This window comes from Osmerus mordax, chromosome 28 (genome assembly GCF_038355195.1).
Source record: "Osmerus mordax isolate fOsmMor3 chromosome 28, fOsmMor3.pri, whole genome shotgun sequence".
Taxonomy (NCBI): domain Eukaryota; kingdom Metazoa; phylum Chordata; class Actinopteri; order Osmeriformes; family Osmeridae; genus Osmerus; species Osmerus mordax.
This window is the reverse complement of record NC_090077.1, coordinates 5,137,685-5,144,379: the sequence shown is the minus strand read 5'-3', so window position 1 is coordinate 5,144,379 and position 6,695 is coordinate 5,137,685.

Genomic DNA, 6,695 nt, shown 5'->3' with positions numbered 1-6,695 from the left:
CGGGTTCCAGATTCACCATGGAACATCCATCGTGCAGCCATGGTGTCAGGCACCATGGCAACGGTGAAATTTACTGCAAGGATACTCCAGAAAAAACCACATCATCTGTGTATCTGTATTTACATCACTTTATCTTGCCTGCCAGATTCTCCCTCCAAAATTACATTGGGACTAGCAAATAAACAAGGATGTTAACCATCCAGGGATAGGCTGTCTTCCTCTCCTCTTTATCTGTCCTTCCATACTGCCAGCTGCTCTCTCTCCCTTTCTCATTCTCTCTCTCTCTCTCTCTCTCTCTCTCTCTCTCTCTCTCTCTCTCTCTTTCTCTCTCTCTCTCTCTTTCTCTTTCTCTCTCTCTCTTACTGTCTCTCACTGTCTCTCTTACTCTCTCTCTCTCTCTTACTGTTTCTCTTACTGTCTCTCTTACGCTCCCTCTCTCTCTCTCTCTCTCTCTCTCTCTCTCTCTCTCTCTCTCTCTCTCTCTCTCTCTCTCTCTCTCCCCTCTCTCTCTCTCTCCCTCCCTCTCTCTCTCTGTCTCTCTTACTCTCTTACTCTCTTACTCTGTTACTCTCTTCTCTCTTTCTCTTTCTTTCTCTCTCTCTTTCTCTCTCTCTTACTGTCTCTCTTTCTCTCTCTCTTTCTTACTGTCTCTCTTACTCTCTCCTTTCACTTTCAACAAATCCTTCTTCTTTGCACGGGCGCCCCCAGTCTGAGGTCATCTATTTCAGGGTGTCTAGACACTCCGCAGTGTCACTTATAAACACACAAACAAGTTCATTTAGATGTGGGGACACAGTGGCACACACAATTGACTGCTCCATAACAACTGCTCTAACATTTGGGTAACTGTCCCAATTTACAGAGATGATAGATATGCGACTGGATATTTCCACCGAGACTGACTCTTAGCAAGATGCTAATTAGAGAACGATTAGGCTCTCACACAAAGAGGTTCTTGAGATTAATTGGCACTGAAGTTTACAAGAGCTTCAGGCTCTGTAAATAATTTATAGTGCACAATAAGGCACCTTGTCACACTGTGTCTTCATTTGTTAAAACACACAAAAGACACAGCTGACACTCTGTTCCTTTGACCCAAATGATAAATGTACTCAAGGGTCCACATTCACAATAAAGAGGATTTATTGGAATGTGAAATGAGTTCTGATCAGATGCTGTATCTACACACCGCATTGAAATGTATGTGTATGGTGTTGGGTGTTAGATTAATTGCAGTAAATATCTAATAACTCAAGTCAATTCTAGAGGTCTTTAACAGTGTCAAGTTCACGTCACAACACCCTCTGACTGTATTTGTCAGTTTGCATTGGTAAAGACACATCATTAGCATTTTAATATATGCAAATGATATATGTAAACCTTATTTAGCTTGTACAATACCCTGTATATATCATTATGGGGATATTCCTAGTCCCAGTGTGCCAGACGAGACCAATGTTTTCATAATTCATGTCGTTGCACATTCAAGATCTGCTACATGTGTGTATACACCACATCACCTTGAACTGCTGTGTATGTCTCTCTGAATCTCCCGGAAGAGAAGTTCTTCTTGGATACACTCCTGAGGAGAGGAGTTGGCAGAGGAAGAGAGACAGAAAGAGAGGGGCAGAGATGAGAGAGAGAGAAGAGAGAGAGAGAGAGCGAGAAGGGAGTAAGAGAAAAAGAGAGAAAGAGCGAGAGAGTGAGAGAAAGAGAGAGAGAAAGAGTGAGAGAAAGAGTGAGAGAGAGTGAGAGAAAGAGAGAGGGAAAGAGAGAGAAGGGAGTAAGAGAAAAATAGAAAAAGAAAGAGAGAGAGAGAGAGAGAGACAGAGCTGTGGCTTGCTGTGGAAGTGGAGCTCCCAGTCTGGGGCGTCTTGAAACTGCCTGCACTAAACAACTGCTGTTCCATCCTCTCCCCTCTGCTGTGGGGGTCCCAGCCGGAAGCAGCTCCAGTCAGCACACAGAAGGTCTGGAGGAGCAGGAAAGTTACAGGGCCTCCTCCGTCTGCCTGTTCTCTTCATCGACTCCTTCCATGGTTGCCCAACTATAGATGAACTGTGCAGTATATCGATCCCAAATCACGGACAAACATTCGCTGCGATAATGTAAGAAGCCGGACTTCTGTTATGACAGGACTTTGCCAAAACCTTGTCTGATGCAATCGGGTGGCAACCGAACAGGAAGACGTGACGAGGGCAGAGTCTGGATCGTTCTATTGTTTACTAGAACAGTCCATGCAACACCGATGTGTATCCACCTGAAGAGGCTCAGTGTGGTTGGGTAACCTTCGCCCCTCCACTTTAACTGTTGTTCTCCTTCACTGGCCAGAGCGTAGCCACACAGAGGTAGAGAGAGAGGTCAGACTTCAATACCGGGGTGAGGAGGGCAGGATTGAGGATCGAGAGTGCATCGTCTCCTCTGCGATACTGTATGACCCGTCCTTGCAAATCCCGACAGTGATTAGGCATGTGTTGAACAGAGTCATTATGGTGGGCCTTGTGTGTGTGTGTGTGGGGGGGGGGGGGGGGGGGGGGGGGGGATTCCGCTCAACAGATGCTTAGAAATCATAGAGATCATTTGTTATCTCTGATGATGCTTCAGTATGGATGAGACAGTCAATTATGTGAAATGTTTCATAGAGTCCCTATAAGCAGAAAGTAAATATCTCTTGGTGTCAGATGAATGTGAGCACAACAGCCAATCTCATGAACCTTAATGTCTTTGTAATAATGGTAAGGTCATTAAGATTGACCTTTTGACCCCCGGTGCTTGAGGTATTGAAGTGACTTCCAAACCCTTTGATGGCCTGAATCATTTCTGCTGAAAGATAGCAACGAGCGGAAAACAATCTCGCAATCTTGCAGGGGGACTGATATTTCCATCCGTGTCCTTGTTGAAAACGCGAGCTCATTTCTTTCGTTAATTACACTGCTGAGATAAAATGTCAACGTTTCCTGGGACGGCATGGGAGCCGTAGGAGTCAGGCTGGAAAACCTCCCATCACAATTAGATGTATGCACAGCCTTCTTCAGAATTCTGGGCAGGTTTTTCCGTTGGTGAAATTCCTGATGATCTGAGGTGCTGGGAGCGTGTGCTGGTTGCTGATGTGCCTGTCGGAACATTGGAGCGCTGGAGCGCCGGTCGGGCTGCCGCTGAGGAGTGTGGGTAATAAGGCTGCAGATGAGTCCGACCCAAAAAAACAGGATGGGGGTTGGGGGATGTGTGTGACTGTGAGAGATTGTGCGGGACTGTTTCGGCGTGTGTCTACGTGTGTGTGTGTGTGTGTGTGTGTGTGTGTGTGTGTGTGTGGCAATGTGACAGAGGGGGCACACTTTCCATGCTGGCAGACAAAAAGAGACTTTCCAAACGGCAGAGAACTTCATTTGAACCCAAACCAGACTTGATCCAATTTTTTCTTCAGTCAATGAACTGAACAAAGTGTGGCCATCCTTCAACTGATGTGATGAAAACAATAACTTAAACCAATATGAATCTTTCATGGGTAAAAAAAAGAAGAAGTAGTAATTGTATTTAATTTTCCTCAACATTAACCAAGCAATACTAGATATTTTATGCAACATACATTGCAAGATTTGTTATATTATCCTTAGGGGATAAATAAAGTTATCTATCTGTCTGTCTGTCTATCTGTCTGATAAATATAATTTACAGTGTCTGTGCCCCAAGTGCATTTAAACATCAGTATGCTTCAGGACAATAAGAGCGTCTGCTAAATGACTAAATAATAGTAAGCGTAATAGTTTGGACAATCTTGTGTTTGTCTTGACTCATCTGGCAATTTATTTCATATTGCACAAATTCCCCAGTCATATTGCACTTATTTTAGAGGGGGCATCTTATTTTATTTCTTACTTAATATTTTATATTTTACATCGAATAGTGTTGTTTAGAATTATTTAGACTATTGAACATTTTCTACTTTTTATATTTCAGATTCTTATGTTTACCTTCCTGCCACAGTAAATTCCTTGTTTGTGTGAACTTATTTGGCGAATAAGGCTGATTCTGAAGTACAAACTGAAAGTTTAGGTCAGCTGGATTTGGTTTCAAGGTCCTACCATATGGGGAGAGCAATGACCACATGCTGGCAGATTTGTTTAGAAACAGCAGGCAAGCCCAAGGCATGTAGTTGACCTAGCTTCAATGAAACATGCCTACAATCATCCCCTGTCGTGTGCCGCAGCCTCCGTATTACCACAGAAGACTCCTTGCCTTTCCCCCCCGCAGTGCAACAAGGCACAAGAGACAAGTGGGAAATGGTCTAAGTTCGGTCTTTTCTGCGGTGACTGAATGACAGTGTGTGAGCAGTCCGGTTGCTAACTGCGAGAGGGGCTTGGCACTGCCTGTAGTGTCCCCGGTGCTCACGCTTCAGTGCGCCTTCTGAAAAGCGAGAGTGTTGCTCTCCTCCTCGTCCCAGCCGAGGCCTTTGAAAGGTGAATGGAAATTGCTGAGGAAGGATTTACCCCGAAGACAGAACGAAAGCTCTCTTTTGTTTCACCAAGGTAACTCTGAACCCTGAGAGGGTACAGCGATGCCGTCGTCATATTAGCCAGATATTCAAGCTTCAGAAGTCAAAAGAGGCTTTGATAGGTGGTGTCTGTGTGTGCAGTAGGCTTGTGTCTCTGTCTGTTGGTGAGTGTGTGTGTGTATGTGTGTGTTTATGTCTGTGCATGCAGCAATGTTTGCTTCCATGCTGTGCCTCAGTCTCATTAGCACTGGTGTTTCGCGCTGTGGTTATGACTTCATGGCGGTGGTATTGGCTTTTAAAGCTCAACCGCAGAGCGCAAGAACCGCGTTGGCCTTTAACGGTCTGCATTCTTTCACTGTGACTTCATCATGTGGTAAGCTCAAGGAAACCCCAAACATCTCATTTCTCATTGTTTGACTATCACATTACTGAGGCAATGGATGAGATGAACAGGCTACTGGTGGACATGGGCGTATGCACACGCACATGCACACATACACGCGAATGCATTCGAATTATTCCATTGGTTGGTGAGTGGTGAGTTCTTGAGGTTTCGAAAGGTACAGTTATGGTAAAGGAAAGAGTTTGCATGATTGGTAATCTACCCGGTGTGAATGGTTGTGTGTGTGTGTGTGTGTGTGTGTGTGTGTGTGCGAATGGGAGAGAATGTGACAGAAGGGCAGCACATACATGAGGTATTGGGAGATAACTCCACTTTTGTGCTCGGCTGTAAGTGTTTCGTGCCCGGAGCTTTGGCGTCCAGAAACGTTCAAAGAGGTCTGCGTTCCTGATCTTTCAACACCCGTCTAGGTCCACCAAAGCCCTGAACAGCATTGTTTGCAAAGACACTATCAAAGGCTCTGCAAAAGATTAGGGTTGCCAACTGTTCCCTCTGTGGCTTCCTGTTTTGCTGCAGGAATTCTCGGTGCGAATTGCTGAAGGCCACGACAGCCCCATTTGGACGAGGTTAACCCTTTCACAGCCATGCAGGCAACCTTGCCTCTCTATCCAACTCGAGGAAGGGATAAATGTGCTTTTTTTGTGTGTGTCTTTTCCCTACTGGAGTTATGCAAAGTGAAGTTCGCATGAAGTCATGAGAAAGTACAGAAAAACGGCTCCTTTGAAATGCATTAGTGAACCTCTCTGGTTCTCGGAAACAGAGCCGCATCATGGCTGCGTCACTGTAGTTATCAGTCAGGTGGCTGGATTATATTTGCTAGAAGCCCCCTTTGGGTCTCTTTTCTCTACCCCCCCCCCCTCTCTTTCCGTCCACTGTCCTTCTTAGTTGCTGTAAGTGGAGTATTAATGGAAAGGCGACACCGGCAGTGTGTGTGTGTGTGTGTGCGTGTGTGTGTGTGTGTACGTGTGCGAATGTGTTCGTGTGTGCCATAGAGCGCTGCTTGACCCCATTCCTTCTCAGCATTTAGCTGCACACCCATCCCTCCATCTATCAATCTATCCACCCATCCAACTATCCATCCATCCATCCATCCATCCACCCATCTATCCTTCAATCCATCCATCCAAGATTCTTTTCCCCTCCATCCCTTCACTGCGCACCGGTCCTCTTCTCAGCTCACTTGTTTCGTGCTCTCTCTCTTCCTTCCTCCATCAATCTTACTGCCCTCACTACCCCTTTCTATCTGTCTCCCTCCCTCCCACCCTCCTTCACTTCCTCCATTTTTTTTCTGCTCTCTTCTGCTCTCTTCCCCCCCTCCATCAGAATTGCAAATGCCAGCGGCGCACACTGCCAGAGGAGCTCTTCAATGTCATTAGACCTGACCCCGTGGATTAAGTAGAGGAGAGGGGCAGAAAAAGAAATGACAGATCGATAACCCCCCTCAAGCTCTGGGGTGTCTCACCTCACTTTAGATGTACACATTACTGAGGAACACAGACTCTCCTGTATGTGTGGGCTGACACACTAAGCCATGCACAAACACGTCCAGTTTGACTATATCACTCAAAACCACTACAGGAGTAGCAAAAATGATGAGTACAATGCTTCCCAAACCAGGTTAGTCCAGAAAAAAGATGCAGTTTGTGATAACTTCATCGTTTCCAGATGGAACTCAAATTACATCCAAGCAGGTCAAAATAGCCAACACGTCATCGTTAACGATGACTTGATGTTCCTCACTGTGTGATAGGATCTCCAAGATCCAGAAATAGATAGATGTATGTGTGTGTGTGTGTGTGTATGTGT